This window comes from Leucopleurus acutus (genome assembly GCF_964270905.1).
Source record: "Leucopleurus acutus genome assembly, chromosome: X".
In the NCBI taxonomy this organism is placed as follows: Eukaryota; Metazoa; Chordata; class Mammalia; order Artiodactyla; family Delphinidae; genus Leucopleurus; species Leucopleurus acutus.
This window is the reverse complement of record NC_139148.1, coordinates 19,409,587-19,427,352: the sequence shown is the minus strand read 5'-3', so window position 1 is coordinate 19,427,352 and position 17,766 is coordinate 19,409,587. Positions and strand designations below refer to the sequence as shown.

Sequence of the window (17,766 nt, the reverse complement as noted above, 5' to 3'; positions counted from 1 at the left end):
ACACATAACAGATGGCATTCACATGTTGGACACATCATATGGGTACACTCTGTGGACTTCTCACAATTTGTGACATGCTCCATATAATTATACTTCTTTTCTCCTGCTCTATAAAACATTTTGGAATAGAAGTTAGTGTGAGTAGTATTATAATAGGACAACTACTCTAATTTAAAACAAAATAAATAACTCGCAATCATCCATCCTTAAAATTTTATTAGTAAGAAATTACTTGCCATGTATCTGTAATAGTATAAAATCTCTGCTCTAGCAGAGATGAAAATGAACAATGCCTTAAACAAGATAGAGGTTAATTTATTTATCAAAGTAAAATCTCAGCAGTTATGATGCTGCTGTACTGAGATGTCATCTAGAGCCCAGGCACCCTCCATCTTTTTGCTCTGTCATTCTTAGAATGTTGACTTCATCCACATGATCCAAGATGACTCTCCTAGCATCTGAATTCCAGGCAGCAAGAAGGGTATAAAATGGGAGTAGAGGGCCACATTCTTGCCATTAAGGACATGACCCAAAAGATGTAAACTTTACTTTTGCTCATCTTCCTTTGACCAGAACATAGACACACAGAACCACACCAGTTACAGAGTAGCATGGAAAATGTTTTAAACTGGGGAGGCTAAGAGTCTAGCTTAAAATCAGGGGTTCTCTTATTGTGAGAGAGAAGGGGGACAGCTGGAAGTGCCTGTCATAATGTTTCTCATGAGTGTATTGTTTCTGGGTACTTGATAAAACTGCCTTAACAATCTCAACCCTCTGGACCACTGATCACTGCAGTATCTGCTGTCCTTCCCCTGCATCCCAAACTGGTCAATATGCATTCCCAGTGGTCCTGTGTCTAGATCATTAACCACATTAGTGGACTGAACTGAATATGGGATACATGGTTTGAGACCCACATTGTTCAATATTTAAATTGCTCTTTTGTTCATGGTTTGAATTTTAATGAGAATTTAATTTGTGCTGGGGTCCTGGCCTTAATGTGAATAAACCTAAATGGTTAGCCTTACCATTTTTCTATACTGTTTACACAGGAGCAATGCTAAGCTGAACTAAATGGAAATTATCATGTGTTAGTTATTGGCATTTAGAGAATAAAGGGTATACATATTAAGAAAATGTAAAAAGAAACAATTTTATCACTGCCATTTCAAAATGTGCCTTTAATATATCCCCCCTTTTTACCCAAAGGAAAATAAGCAAGTCAGCAATACATTTTAACTTGAAAAATTCTAGCTGAAACTTTCTTGGTTGGGGTGGGGTATGGATTGTGGAAAGGTGGGATGACTACTCTTATTGTTAAGAAGCTGGCATCACTGGCATTTTTTCTGCTTTATTTTCCTAAATATTTGATCATGTAATCTCCCAGTTACATAGCATCTGCTTCCTTCACGTTTTAGCCTAGGGCTGGCCTTGAACGTGGTTATATCGTCATATGAAACAGAGAGGAATAGCCCTTGAACAGTCTTTAGTCATGGTTGATATGATCCTGGAAATAAAGGATCCAAGCTAATGAACATTAATATTAATGCATGTTTTACAGGTGCAGCATGAGTCTTTGATGTGTACTCAATTCAGGCAAACCCAGCAACTTGGAAAGTGTCATATACATCAAGTTCAGATCCGTGAGTAGATATGAATAACAGATGCTTCTGTGTTCTGGAGCACAGTTCTGAAACTCAACATGTTCTGAAGGTTCTTTATACTCAGGGAATTTAACAAGCCAGATCAACATAATGACCATTAAACTCATACCCCACCCTCATAGCCAACCCTTTTTCTGAATACTCATTTTAGAGAAATATGGGACTTTTTAGGATATGTCTGGGTGAGTCTACCTGTTGAAAGACAATTTCACACCTCTACCAATTTCCTAATTCTCTGTAGACCCCGATGGCTTTTTTTTTCTTCTCCTATGTTTCTTTTTTTTTTTAATCTTTATTGGAGTATAATTGCTTTACAATGGTGTGTTAGTTTCTGCTTTATAACAAAGTGAATCAGCTATACATATACACATATCCCTATATCTCCTCCCTCTTGGGTCTCCCTCCCACCCTCCCTATCCCACCCCTCTAGGTGGTCACAGAGCAGTGAGCTGACCTCCCTGTGCTATGCGGCTGCTTCCCACTAGTCATCGGTTTTATATTTGGTAGTGTATATAAGTCCATGCCACTCTCTCACTTTGTCCTAGCTTACCCTTCCCTCTCCCCGGGTCCTCAAGTTCATTCTCTATGTCAGTGTCTTTATTCCTGTCCTGCCCCTGGGTTCTTCAGAACCATTTTTTTCTTTTTTAGATTCCGTATATATGTGTTAGCATATGGTATTTGTTTTTCTCTTCTGACTTACTTTACTCTGTATGACAGACTCTAGGTCCATTCACCTCACTACAAATAACTTAATTTCGTTTCTTTTTATGGCTGAATAATATTCCATTGTATATATGTGCCACATCCATCTTCTTTATCCATTCATCTGTCGTTGGACACTTAGGTTGCTTCCATGTCCTGGCTATTGTAAATAGTGCTGCAATGAACATTGTGGTACATGACTCTTTTTGAATTATGGTTTTCTCAGGGTATATGCCCAGTAGTGGGATTGCTGGGTTATATGGTAGTTCTATTTTTAGTTTTTAAAGGAACCTCCATACTGTTCTACATAATGGCTGTATCAGTTTACATTCCCACCAACAGTGCAAGAGGGTTCCCTTTTCTCCACACCCTCTCCAGCACTTATTGTTTGTAGATTTTTTTGATGATGGCCATTCTGACTGGTGTGAGGTGGTAATCACTGTTGTTTTGATTTGCATGTCTCTAATGATTAGTGATGTTGAGCATCCTTTCGTGTGTTTGTTGGCAATCTGTATATCTTCTTTGGAGAAATGTCTATTTAGGTCTTCTGCCCATTTTTGGATTGGGTTGTTTCTTTCTTTGATATTGAGCTGCATGAGCTGTTTATATATTTTGGAGATTAACCCTATGTCCGTTGATTCATTTGCAAATAATTTCTCCCATTCTGAGGGTTGTCTTTTCGTCTTGTTTATGGTTTCCTTTGCTGTGCAAAAGCTTTTAAATTTCATTAGGTCCCATTTGTTTATTTATTTATTTTGCAGTACGTGGGCCTCTCACTGTTGTGGCCTCTCCCGTTGCGGAGCAGAGGCTCCGGACACACAGGCTCAGTGGCCATGGCTCACGGGCCTAGCCGCTCTGCGGCATGTGGGATCTTCCCGGACCGGGGCACGAACCCGTGTTTCCTGCATTGGCAGGCGGACTCTCAACCACTGCGCCACCAGGGACGCCCCCATTTGTTTATTTTTATTTCCATTTCTCTAGGAGGTGGGTCAAAAAGGATCTTGCTGTGATTTATGTCATAGAGAGTTCTGCCTATGTTTTCCTCTAAGATTTTTATGCTGTCTGGCCTTACAGTTAGGTGTATAATCCATTTTGAGTTTATTTTTGTGTATGGTGTTTGGGAGTGTTCTAATTTCATTCTTTTACATGTAGCTGTCCAGTTTTCCCAGCACCACTTATTGAAGAGGCTGTCTTTTCTCCATTGTATATTCTTGCCTTCTTTATCAAAAATAAGGTGACCATATGTGCATGGGTTTATCTCTGGGCTTTCTATCCTGTTCCATTGATCAATATTTCTGTTTCTGTTCCAGTACCATACTGTCTTGATTGCTGTAGCTTTGTAGTATAGTCTGAAGTCAGGGAGCCTTATTCTTCCAGCTCCATTTTTCTTTCTAAAGATTGCTTTGGCTATTCGGGGTCTTCCATACAAATTGTGAAATTTTTTGTTCTAGTTCTGTGAAAAATGCCATTGGTAATTTGATAGGGATTGCATTGAATGTGTAGATTGCTTTGGGTAGTATAGTCATTTTCACAACACTGATTCTTCCAATCCAAGAACATGGTATATCTCTCCATCTGTTTGTACCATCCTTAATTTCTTTCATCAGTGTCTTATAGTTCTCTGCATACAGGTTTTTTGTCTCTTTACGTAGGTTTATTCCTAGGAATTTTTTTCTTTTTGTTGCAGTGGTAAATGGGAGTGTTGCCTTAATTTCTCGTTCAGATTTTTCATCATTAGTGTATAGGAATGCAAGAGATTACTGTGCACTAATGTTGTATCCTGCAACTTTACCAAATTCATTGCTTCGCCCTAGTAGTTTTCTGGTAGAGTCTTTTGGATTCTCTATGTATAGTGTCATGTCACCTGCTAACAGTGACAGCTTTACTTCTTCTTTTCTGATTTGGATTCCTTTTATTTGTTTTTCTTCTGTGACTGCTGTGGCTAAAACTTCCAAAACTATGTTGAATAATAGTGGTGAGAGTGGGCAACCTTGTCTTGTTCCTGATCTTAGTGGAAATGGGTTCAGTTTTTCACCATAGAAAACAATGTTGGCTGTGGGTTTGTCATATATGGCCTGTATTATGTTGAGGTAAGTTCTCTCTATGCCTGCTTTCTGGAGGGTTTTTTTTTTAATCATAAATGGGTGTTGAATTTTGTGGAAAGCTTTTTCTGCATCTATTGAGATGATCATATGGTTTTTATCCTTCAGTTTGTTAATATGGTGTATCACATAGATTGATTTCCATATATTGAAGAATCCTTGCATTCCTGGGATAAACTCCACTTGGTCATCGTGTATGATCCTTTTAATGTGCTGTTGGATTGTGTTTGCTAGTATTTGGTTGAGGATTTTTGCATCTATGTTCAGCAGTGATACTGGCCTGTATCTGGCCTCTTCTTTCTTTGTGACATCCTTGTGTGGTTTTGGTATCAGGGTGATGGTGGCCTTGTAGAATGAGTTTGGGAGTATTCCTCCCTTTGCTCTATTTTGGAAGAGTTTGAGAAGGCTGGGTGTTAGCTCTTCTCTAAATGTTTGATAGAATTCGCCTGTGAAGCCATCTGGTACTGGGCTTTTGTTTGTTGAAAGATTTTTAATCACAGTCTCAATTTCAGTGCCTGTGATTGGTCTGTTTATATTTTCTGTTTCTTCCTGGTTCAGCCTCGGGAGGTTGTGCTTTTTTAAGAATTTGTCCATTTCTTGCAGGTTGTCCATTTTATTGGCATAGAGTTGCTTGTAGTAATCTCTAATGATCCTTTGCATTTCTGCAGTGTCAGTTGTTACTTCTCCTTTTTCATTTCTAATTGTATTGATTTGAGTCTTCTCCCTTGTTTTCTTGATGAGTGTGACTAATGGTTTGTCAATTTCATTTATCTTCTCAAAGAACCAGCTTTTCTGCTAACTTTGGGGTTTTTTTGTTCTTTTTTCTCTAATTGCTTTCGGTGTGAGGTTAGGTTGTTTATTTGAGATGTTTCTTGTTTCTTGTGGTAGGATTGTATTGCTGTAAACTTCCCTCTCAGAACTGCTTTTGCTGCATCCCAAAGGTTTTGGGTCGTCATGTTTTCATTGTCATTTGCTTCTAGGTATTTTTTGGTTTCCTCAGTGATCTCTTGGTTATTTAGTAGTGTATTGTTTAGCCTCCATGTGTTTGTGTTTTTTACAGATTTTTTTCCTGTAATTGATATCTAGTCTCATACTGTTGTGGTCGGAAAAGATACTTGATACAATTTCACTTTTCTTAAATTAACCGAGGCTTGATTTGTGCCCCAAGATATGATCTCTCCTGGAGGATTTTCCATGAGCACTTGAGAAGACAGTGTTGTCTGTTGCTTTTGGATGGAATATCCTATAAATATCAGTTAAATCCATCTTGTTTAATGGATCATTTAAAGCTTGTGTTTCCTTATTTCTTTTCATTTTGGTTGATCTGTCCTTTGGTGAAAGTGGAGTGTTAAAGTCCCCTACTGTGGTTGTGTTACTCTCGATTTCCCCTTTTATGGCTGTTAGTATTTGCCTTATGTTTTGAGGTGCTCCTATGTTGGGTGCAGAAATATCTACAATTTTTATGTCTTCTTCTTGGATTGATCCCTTGATCATTGTGTATTGTCCTTCTTTGTCTCTTGCAATAGTCTTTATTTTAAAGTCTATGTTGTCTGATATGAGAATTGCTACTCCAGCTTTCTTTTGATTTCCATTTGCTTGGAATATCTTTTTCCATCTCCTCAACTTTCAGTCTGTATGTGTCCCTAGGTCTGAAGTGGGTCTCTTGTAGACAGCATATATATGGGTATTGCTTTTGTATCCATTCAGCCAGTCTGTGTCTTTTGGTTGGAGCATTTAATCCGTTTACATTTAGGGGAGTTATTGATATGTATGTTCCTATTACCATTTTCTTAATTCTTTCGGTTTGTTATTGTAGGTCTTTTCCTTCTCTTGTGCTTCCTGCCTAGAGAAGTTCCTTTAGCATTTATTGTAAAGCTGGTTTGGTGGTGCTGAATACTCTTAGCTTTTGCTTGTCCGTTGAATCTGAATGAGGTCCTTGCTGGGTAGAGTAATCTTGGTTGTAGGTTTTTCCCTTTCACATTCAGCCTTTTTAAAAAAGAAGGATATTTTGCCATTTGTGACAACATAGATGGACTTGGAGGACAGTGAAATAAGCCAGACACAGAAATTAATTCTTATTGTAGCATATCCCATCCAAAACCATTGGCAAAGACAGGCAGCAAAGAAATGTGCCACGCCTGGCTCATCATTTGCTAACCCCTCTCGACCTAATGCTGTAAACTCCTCATCACGTGAATGTTACATAAGAGCAGAAGCTTTGTTTTGTTCATTGCTGTATTGCCAACAGCTAGAACAGTGCCTACAAGCAGCAAGTGCTCAATACAAGTTGATGTTGCTGGACATATATATAGCTCTGAGCCTTGAAAGAACAAAGTCACCGTTTCATAACCAAGGTTATATATGCAAATATTAACTTCTTCTAATTCCCATTTCCATTATGAAAACTTTTTTGGCAAAACTCAAATTTACAGGTCCGCATCTGATCTGCTAAACCAGTCACAATACATGTCATTGGAATAAAAGTACATTTCAGATCTGAGCATTTGTGAGTATACAAGTATAAAGATTGTTATTTCCAAGGTTCATGTTTTACCAAATTAACATTTCATGCAAGATAAATAAGTTCTGTGCCTATAGCTAACAATACTGTATCATATACTCACATTTTTCTAATAGGGCAGGTTTTTTTTTTTTTTTTTTTGCGTACGCAGGCCTCTCACTGTTGTGGCCTCTCCTGTTGCAGAGCACAGGCTCCGGACGCGCAGGCTCAGCGGCCACGGCTCACGGGCCCAGCCACTCCGCAGCATGTGGGAACTACCTGGACCGGGGCAGAAACCCGTGTCCCCTGCATCGGCAGGTGGACTGTCAACCACTGCGCCACCAGGGAAGCCCTAAGGCAGACCTTATGTTAAGTGTTCTTACAACAAAAAAAATAATGAAAGTGATGATAGTAAACTTTGGGAGGTAATGGAGGTCTATGGATGTCTTAATGGTGGTGTATACTTATCCCCAAACTCATCAAGTTGTATGCATGAAATATGTACCGATTTTACATGTCAGTCATACCTCAGTGAAGTGTTTTTTTAGAGAATGTCTTAGTTTGCATTTCCCCAGAAGCAGAACTCAAGGCAAAGACTCAAGTACAAGTAGTTCATCTGGAGGTGAGGAAACATTGGTATGGGAGTGGGGAAGTGAGACAGGAAAGAGAAGGTGGCCAAAAAAACCCCACCAATGTGAGTGATTGTTGCTTAATGTCATGAGAAAAGTCTAGGAAACAGAGCCTCCCTCCTGCAGGGCAAGGGAGCTGGGATGTTTATATGCCAACTCCCATTAGTCATCCATTGAGGCCTTTTGGGAGCAAGGTTGATGCTAAGTCTGGCTTTCTGTGTGAGCAGCAAGGTGGGCTTTGGTAGTCTAAGAAAGCCCTGAGGCCCAGGCACACAGGTTCTGGATGCTGGAAGACAGCACAGCATGCAGTGAGTTTGTAAGGACTGAGGTTAGAGGATGTGGGCTGGGCTGCACAGATGTTGAGGGAGAGCTGGTTTTCCACAGTAAATGAAAGCACTCCTCCTGTTTCACAGATGGAACTGATGCATGGGCAAAGCAAACTGAAATAATTTTTCTAAGATTTCGTTAGTGGTGTAGTGAGATAGGTGTGTCACAATGGGCTACCTTTTTTTTGTTGTTGGAGTATAGTTGATTTACAATGTTGTGTTAGTGTCAGGTGTACAGCAAAGTGAATCAGCTATACATATACATGTATCCACTCTTTTTAAGATTCTTTTCCCATATAGGCCATTGCAGAGTATTGAGTAGAGTTCCCTGTGCTATACAGCAGGTTCTTATTAGTTATCTATTTTATATATAGTAGTGTGTATATGTCAATCTCAATCTCCCGATTTATCCCTCCCCCTCCCTTATCCCCTGGAAACCGTCAGTTTGTTTTCTACATCTGTAATTCTATTTCTGTTTTGTAAATCAGTTAATTTGTACCCTTTTTTAAGATTCCACATATAAGCAATATCATATGATATTTGTCTTTCTGTGTCTGACTTCACTCAGTTTGACAGTCTCTAGGTCCATCCATGTTGCTGCAAATGGCATTATTTTGTTCTTTTTTATGGCTGAGTAATATTCCACTATATATATGTACCACATCTTCTTTATCCATTCCTCTGTTGATGGACATTTAGGTTGCTTCCATATCCTGGCTATTGTAAATAGTGCTGTGATGAACATTGGGGTGCATGTATCTTTTGGAATTATGGTTTTCTTCAAGTATATGCCCAGGAGTGGGATTGCTGGGTCATATGATAGTTCTATTTGTAGTTTCTTAAGTAACCTCCATACTGTTCTCCATAGTGGCTGTATCAATTTACATTCCCACCAACAGTGTAAGACGGTTCCCTATTCTCCACACCCTCTCCAGGATTTATTGTTTGTAGATTTTTTGATGATGGCCATTCTGACCGGTGGGAGGTGATACCTCATTGTGGTTTGATTTGCATTTCTCTAATAATTAGTGATGTTGAGCATCTTTTCAGGTGTTTGTTGGACATCTGTATGTCTTCTTTGGAGAAATGTCTATTAGGTCTTCCACCCATTTTTGGATTGGGTTGTTTGTTTTTTTGATATTGAGCTGCATGAGCTGTTTGTATATTTTGGAGATTAAACCCTTGTCGGTTGCTTCATTTGCAAATATTTTCTCCCATTCTGAGGGTTGTCTTTTTGTTTTGTTTATGGCTTCCTTTGCTGTGAGGAAGCTTTTAAAGTTTCATTAGGTCCTGTTTGTTTATTTTTGTTTTTATTTTCATTACTTTAGGAGATGGATCAAAAAAGATCTTGCTGCGATTTATGTCAAAGAGTTTTCTGCCTATTTTTTCCTCTAAGAGTTTTATAGTGTCTGGCCTTAAAGTTAGGTCTTTAATCCATTTTGAGTTTATTTTTGTGTATGGTGTTAGGGAGTGTTCTAATTTCATTCTTTTACATGTAGCTGTCCAGTTTCTCCAGCACCACTTATTGAAGAGACTATCTTTTCTCCGTCACTTTAGCAGTATAATTTTCTCTTACTGCTAGGTAAAACATACACTGGATTGGAGGTGGTACCTTCTTGTGGAGACACTAGATGGTGCTGTTCTCTAAGTAGAAATCTACAACTAGCATTCTGATGCTGGTCTATTATTACAGCTTAGCACACAATTTTAAATCAGTTGGGCTTCAATCAATCAGAAAGTATTTACTGAATACCCATTAAGCGCCAGAGTTGGGCCTGAAATAGAAAGGAAAATAGCATTAAGAAGAGAAAGGCAGCAAAGCCCCAAACCTAAGCAGGAGCTTTCCAATTTAAATCAGCCTGGATTTTCCCTTTCTTTAGAGAACCTGTAGAGAATTTATGTAGCATAAGAATTTTATTTTTTGTGTGAAAGAACTTTGTATTAATGCAACCATATTTAGCATCAGTGTTTGACTATATTTTTGATTGAATGTTATATATTCAGTTACTGATTAACTATATTTGCTTTCTGACTTTATAACAAAATAAAAAGCCATGTTTTCTGTAAAATAATGTTTTAATATCCTTCTCAAATATGTCTTCTCCATGAAGCTTTACCTGTGAAATCCCACTAGCTTTAATTACTCCAAACTTCTCTTCTTTCCCTTAGTAACTCTAGGGAGTCCTTAAAGCAGTGCTTCCTAAACTTTCATGTGCATAACAGGTACCTGGGGATCCGGTTAAAAAGATTCCGAGTCAGTGGTCTGGGGTACAGTCTGAGATTTTGCATTTCTAATGATCTCCCAGATGATATTGATACTGCTGCTCCATAGGCTGCACTCTGAGTGGATTTTCACTGGGAAATATGGTGGTTGAATGAGTTTTGCCCCAGTTAGAAACATGTTTTAACTTTAATTTCCTGTAGGAAGAGTACTTTCTTCCTTTGTGACTCTCCTTCCATCTTCAACTTCCTTTACCCCAGCCCCACCATGTTTTTATAACTGTGTACATTGCATATAGTAGACACTTACTATATGAAGATGATGCTTGGGAAAAGAAAAACTCTTTTGCCCTAAAACATGGAGTGTTGGATAGATTCCATTTGTCCTTCCAGAGCCAGTCTCCTTTTGTGTTTGCCCTGGGATGCTGACCTGTGTGGATCTCATCAAGGTGTTTTATGTCCTCTGGCTTCCAGGCAGGTTCAGCCCATGGTAGCCCCAGCAGAAGTTCAGAGAGGGAGTGAGATCAGGTATTTATCTCTTGGCTCCCACCCTCCAAAGTTACCTTGGGCTGGCTGAGAACTTCTGAAGGTCAGTGCCCTTCACACAACTCTCTCCTTTTGCTTTCTGGAAACTGTTCCCTTCCCCCGCTCCCTTTCAGCCTAGGGGTTGTAATTGTCCCTGTATTATTAACCCTGGGCTACTTGTGGTTCCCCTGCATCTTGCCCACACCTTTTTAAAAGAGGTCCTTTTAATATAAATCCTCGTCAAATTAACCTAATTTGAGAGTGCCAACCCATTTGGACCCTGACTGAAACACTTGGTTGCCACTGATTTTGGAAATATAAATAGGTAAAATTTGATGGAGCTGTAGGAAGACATAAAATAACAGAATTTGAGCCAAATAGAAAAGGCTTGATTTTGACAAATATTTAATTGCTTTACAATTTCAGGGACATGTCAGTATTGTATGAGTTTATCAACTCTGTGGGGCAATGACTGAAATTTGACTTAGGTTTTCCATTATCCCTGTGGTATTTGAAAGATTCATACAAATTCTTCTATTTCTCGCGTCAGTGTGGGTCAGAGTCTAAGTTAGATGTAGCTGAGCAGGGGCTTCTGGCTTGTTAGAGATTTCCCAGACTGCTGGTCTTTATTCTCATTACAATGGATTATGACAAACAACAGAAATGTAAATTTCACTTACTCTGCAAAACAATGGTAATCATTGTCTCTCTTTGACTCACCCTTTTTATCTGAACAGATTAATTTTGCTATTCTCTCATCTGATGGTATCTGTGCATATGTATGGGCATATAAAGATACTCAATCCAAGTATTTACTTACAAAAAAAGAGCTTTATAGTGGTCTGATTGAAGGAGATATGCTTTGTGTTAAATGTACCTATTACCATATTTAATTTACACCTATTAAAATGTCAAAGAATGATCCATTTTGAATTTGACCTGGAATATTCCAGGGTGATAAAGTTTCTAGTCCTCTTTGCAACAGGGATTTTCTTTTTGGCTGTATTGGCTCCTTCTCCACGAGACTCTAGCACTTGAGGCTGCAAATTCATTCTTCTCCTAAATAAATGGTCACGGTGTTTACCAGAATTTTATTACTATGGCAGAGACCTCATCATTGGGATTTTTTTTTTAATGGGGAAATTGCATGGCCTGTTTTCAAGGTTATTACTCAGAGCACCAGATATGTAACAAGGTTTTATTTTTCTTTTATATATTGTCACAGTCGATGCCAACATAGCAGTTTCAATTGCTCAAATGACCATGGCAGCAGGAACTTTTTCATTCAAGACAATTAGGAAATCTAGTCGGAATGTTTAGAAAAATAAACCGTCGTTGATGGTTTACTAATTGATTTCTTCTTCACTTTAATCATTCATCCATTCACCACCTGGTGATTGAGAACAAGTGCTAAGTATGTAGATAGGAACAATAAATAATCTTTCCTCATAGAGGTTATCTTTTTAGATGAGTAGCACCTGTACACAAATTAATTATAATTTATTTTAGCAATGATAAGGATACTAGGTACGTGACATAGAGGAAGGAGGGCCTAAGTGGTCTGTGGGGAGAGGGGTTAGTTAGGAGAGCTTCATAGAAGAGTTGACATCTGAGTATGGTTTTGAAGGTTGATTAGGAGATAAAGAGATGGCAAATAGGTAGGAGCCAATTTATAAAAAGTCTAAGGAAGTTGGGTTTTATCCTGTAGACAATGAAAACCTCTAGAGAATTTTACCTAGGGAAGAAATATGGTCAAGTTTGCATTTTGGAAAGACAGACCTTTTTTGGTGAGGATGTAAGGGATGCCCTGGAAGGGAGGGGTGAAATTGTGTGTGTATGAAGAAAAGTAACTAGTTGCTACAGAAAGAGCCCACATAAGAGCTAAAGACATTCTGGACTAAGGTTATAGTAGTGAGAATGAACAGAAAGAGGCAGATTCAAGAGATAATTAGGAGGTAGAATTGGCAAGACAATGTATGAGAAATTATTGCTAAGATATGGAGTATACATAAGAATATGTTGGGAAAATGGATAGGGAGAAAGGATGAGTTTACTTTTGGATTCTTTGAGATTGTGGCATCCCTAACAAGACAGCCAGACTACTAGATAACTCTGGAGCTCAGAAAATAAGTCTAGAGTAGAGCCACATGTTTGGAAATCAGGAAGTTGTTAAAAACCAGAGGAGTAGATGGGATGTTTGAGAGGTTGAGTGCAGAGCAGAGCCCTCCAAACTGCTTTTTTGTCTTCAGCTTTTCCTATGTGCAACACTCTAATGTCGCTAATTACAGGAGGATTTCCACCAGGATGCGGAGTGGGAGGGACATGCCCTGAGTTCAGTTAAGAAGATGGACTGCGAAGTTGCCTGTAAATGTAGGAAAAGAATGAGGAGAAGCTAAAGTCCCAGAGTCCAAGGAAAGAAAGAGTTTTAAGAAAGCAAAACTCAATTGCTTAATGGGATAGGTTGGTTTAGATTAAAAAAAAGAGAGAGAACATTAAAATTTTTTTAAACATGTGCAGTGATAGTCATTCTTAAGCAGAGGTCTCATTTTAGCATGGAACATGGATGACTCTGAAGTCAGAAATAATTGAGAAGGACCCCGAAGCATTTGAAATGGTTGTCATGGACTGCTTTGCTGAAACCATATGTCCTTGATAGGCTTATCTTCACTTCACTTTGAGCCATCTTTGCTATTTTTAATACCAGCAAGAGGTACTTTGAACACATATTTAAAATTATTTTCTTCAGAATTTGCCTAATCATTGTTTTTTCTATTCTGAAAAAATTTCCTCTGGTAAAATCAGGGGTGCAAAGCCTGCTTTTCTAGAAACAGAATGATATATTCAAACTGCTGAGAGTGATTATTAGAATTCAGGGTCCAAACAGGGACATGACGGTAAAGTTCCTTCTGTCTATGCTGTGAGTAACCTTTGGTGAATCCACTTTGCAAAAACTGCTGCATGAGAGCCTGAGAGTGCTACATCCAGGCTCCCCACTGCTCCTAGTTTGCGACTGTTGATCAGACTTATTGCATTCTGTAGCAATAGGGATGTCAAGCTGCGCTATACTTGAATCAACAGAGAGAATAAAAGGAGTTGTTTATCTGTAAAGAGCGTCACAGAAGTGTTACAGGAAACATGCGCTTGCACATATATACCTATGTTTATGTCTCGTTCAGTCTTCTGAAGTGAGGCTGGGAAGGTGATGCCCCTTCTCTTGGCCGCTTGTATGTAGGGAGAATCTGGGACCCTGCCAAGAGGTCTGTCAGTGAGCTACATGCCAAGACCGGGTGAGAAGGCTTGGTGGGGTCTAGGTATTAAAGTATTAAAGCAGGAAGATTATGACTTCAGAAGTCAATGGAATGGCTGGGAAGGGCTGAAAACAAGCTCAAATAACAATGGAAATGCCCAAATGTGGATAGTCATTGTTGAGATGAGACCCAAATGGAACTAATGCTGACCTCCTAGAAGCAGGCAGTGGCCAGATGGTTAAAAGCCACATACATCCAACTAAGGGAGTTAGATTTTTTTTTTTTATCCTGAAGGCAATGGGAAGCCATCTGTTATCTCAGATCTTTGGTTTAAATATGGCATAGGATGTCCTAGGATTTCTATGCATTCCTTCTACATAAATGGCTTTCATTCAGGTTTATTGAGATATGATTTACATACATAAAACTCAGTCATTTTAGTGTACAGTTATAAAAGTATTGACGAACACATACAGTTCTGTAACAGACAGCACCTTCAAGCTATAAAATAGTTATATCACTCACTTTGTTCCGTTGTGGCCATCTGTAGCCAACCCTTCCCTCCTCCCCAGCCTCTGGCAACCACTGGTCTGTTATTGTCCCTGTAGTTGAGCCATTTTGGCACAGCCGGTATGGAAAATAGTTTGGCAGTTTCTTCTAAAGTTAAATATACATTTACTATGTGACTCAGCAATTGCACTCCTAAGTACTTACCCTCAAGAAATCTAAATTTATGTTAACATTAAAACCTATATGTGAGGGCTTCCCTGGTGGCGCAGTGGTTGAGAGTCTGCCTGCTGATGCAGGGGACACGGGTTTGTGCCCCGGTCCGGGAAGATCCCACGTGCCGCGGAGCGGCTGGGCCCGTGAGCCATGGCCGCTGGGCCTGCGCATCCGGAGCCTGTGCTCCGTAACGGGAGAGGCCACGGCAGTGAGAGGCCCACGTACCTCAAAAAAACAAAACAAAACAAAACAAAAAAACAACCTGTATGTGAAAGTTTATAGGCAGCCTTACTCATAATTGCCCCAAACTGGATAAAAACAACTGGTTTATCCATAAAATGGAATACTACTTGGCAATAAAAAGCAAGTAACTATAGATACAAGCAACAACGTGAATGAATCTCAAATGCATTATAAGTGAAAGATAAGTAAAAGAAGGCAGCCTCAAAGTGCCTCAAAAGGCAGCATGCTGTATGATCCGCAATGGCTGTACCGTTTTGCATTCCCACCAGCAATGTATGAGAGTTCCAGTTACCCTACAACCTTGCCAGCACTTGGTAGAGTTAGTTTTCTTAATTTTAACCATTGTAATAGATTTGTAATGTTATCTCATTGTGCTTTTGATTTGCATTTTCCTAATGACTAATGATGTTGAACATTTTTTCATATGTCTATTCAGTATCCATGTATCTTTTTTGGTAAAGTGTTTTTCATATCATTTGCCCAGTTTTTATTAAGTTGTTTGTTTTTATACTGATGAGTTTTGAGAGCTCTTAATGTATTCTGGAGACAAGTCCTTTATCAGACACATATTTTGCAAATATTTTCTCCCATTCTGTGGCCTGTTGGTACATTACTTTAGTGTCTTTTGATAGAGAAGTTTTTAATTTTGATGAAGTGCAGTTTATTATTTTTTTCTTTTACATAACCTGATTTTGGTATTGTATACAAGAATTCTTTGCCCAACTCAAGGTCACAAAGATTTTTTCCTATATTTTCTTCTAGGATACTTATAGGTTTAGGTTTTACATTTAGGTTTATGATCCATTATGAGCTAATTTTTTGAGCCATTTGATGTGACATCAAATGTCACATTTGATGTCATCACATGTCACATGTCACATGTGACATGTCATCACATGTCACATTTGATGTGACAAATGGACTAAAATTATTTTTTCTTTCCTTTCTTTTCCTTTTTTCCCCTTTCCTTTCCTTCCTTTCTTTCTTTTCTGCTTACATGGGGATGTCCAAACGTCCCAGCACCGTTTGTTGAATACACTGTTCTTTTTTTTTTTAATGTATTTTTTATTTTATTTAAAAAAAATTTTGGTTGCATTGGGTCTTTGTTGCTTTGCACACACTTTCTCTAGTTGCGGTGAGTGGGGCCTGCTCTTCATTGTGGCCCCCAGGCCTCTCACTGTGGTGGCTTCTCTTGTTGCGGAGCACGGGCTCCAGGCCCATGGGCTTCAGTAGTTGCGGCTCGTGGTCTCTAGAGCGCAGGCTCAGCAGTTGTGGCGCATGGGCTCAGTTGCTCCATGGCATGTGGGATCCTCCCAGACCAGGGCTCGAACCCATGTCCCCTGCATTGGCAGGCAGATTCCCAACCACTGTGCCACCAGGGAAGCCCTAGACTGTTCTTTCTCTTTTGAATTTCATTTGAACTTTCGTTGAAAATCAATTGACCATGTGTATGTGGGTCTGTTTCTGGACTCTCTTTTGTTCCATTGATTTATGTGCCTGTCCTTTGGCCAATAGCACAGTGTGTTGATTATATATAGTAAGTCAGTTAATCAGGTAGTGTGAGTCTTCCAACTTGGTTCTTTTTGAAGACTACTTTGACTATTCTGGTTCCTTTGCCTTTCCACAAACGTTTTAGAATCAACTTGCTGATTTCTATAAAAATCCTGTTGGTATTTTTAAAATATTACATTCATCTATAGATGAATTTGGGGAGAATTGCTAACTTAAGAATATGAGTCTTCTAATCTACTAAAACTGTATATCTCTCCATGATTTTTATAGTTGCTCTGATTTCTTCGATAAGTGTTTTATAGATTTTATCATATATTTCATCACTTGTTTTGCTAAGATTCATACCAAAGTATTGTATGATTTATTTGATGCTATTTAAATAGTTTTTAAAAAATTTTATTTTCCAATTTTTCATTGCTAGACTATAGAAATACAATTGATTTTTGTACATTGATCTTGTTTACTGCAACCTTGCTAAAGTCACTTGTCTGTTCTAGTTACTTGTTTGTAGATTCTTTGGGATTTTCTACATAGACACTCATGTCTTCTGCAAACTATATGCCTTTTATTTCCTTTTTCTTGCTTGACTGCACTGGCTAGCAATTCCAGTTTGTTGAATAGAAGTAGTAAGAGTGTACAGCCTTGCCTCATTCCTGATCTTAGGCGGAAGCATTCAGTCTTTAACTGAGGAGTCTGGCTCCTATATAAAATACCTATATGTGATTTATCAGGCCTGATCATAGGCAATTCCAAAGGCTTTACCTGGCAGACCTCACAGGGGAAATGCCCTTCCCACCAGACTGCACTGCAGTCTCTGAAGGAGTTGCAGTCAAAGACTCAGATCTCTCTGGACGGCCATGTTCTTACACATGTTTTCATTCTTAGCCCAGGTACTCTTTGGGCAAGGCTTTCCTCAGGAGCCTCTGTGAAGGGTTCCTTTTGGGGGTTAAGGGGAAAATTGAAGACACTTGTCCCCATTCTGAGTCAGTACTCAGTATTTTTCCATGCCTAGCCCTCCCCCCTCTCCCTCTCACTGGCCTGAGTCCATACAGGAGCCTTTTGTTTGGGATACGTCCACAGTGAGAGGACCCTCACCCACATCTGTGCTGATTTACCTGACCCTCAACTGCTGGGGAAAATCGAAGTGGGTGTGGAAGGGTAGGGAAAGTCAGTACTTTCTCTAGCTTTAGCCATTTTGCTTATACTATTACAATAAATGTTTAAAAGCTTTATTGTTTGTTACTTTCATTCTTGGCTTATTTTTTTAATTGTCTACTCTAGACACCTGGCAGCTTAGCTCTCTTAACTCAGCTGAGCTCCTGCCATTCACCATTAAGTATGATGTTAGTTGCAGGGTTGTTTTGTAGCTGCC

At 39.0% G+C, this 17,766-nt stretch overlaps 1 long non-coding RNA gene across 1 annotated transcript in view; it reads left to right on the top strand.

The window, feature by feature from the left end:
* Nucleotides 1-1,559: 1,559 nt before the first annotated feature.
* Nucleotides 1,560-17,766, top strand: part of LOC309978341 — a 64,139-nt gene continuing 47,932 nt past the window's right edge. Inside the window, exon 1 of the long non-coding RNA XR_014327119.1 lies at nucleotides 1,560-1,643. This is a non-coding gene — a long non-coding RNA (uncharacterized lncRNA). The remainder of the gene's footprint in view (nucleotides 1,644-17,766) is intronic.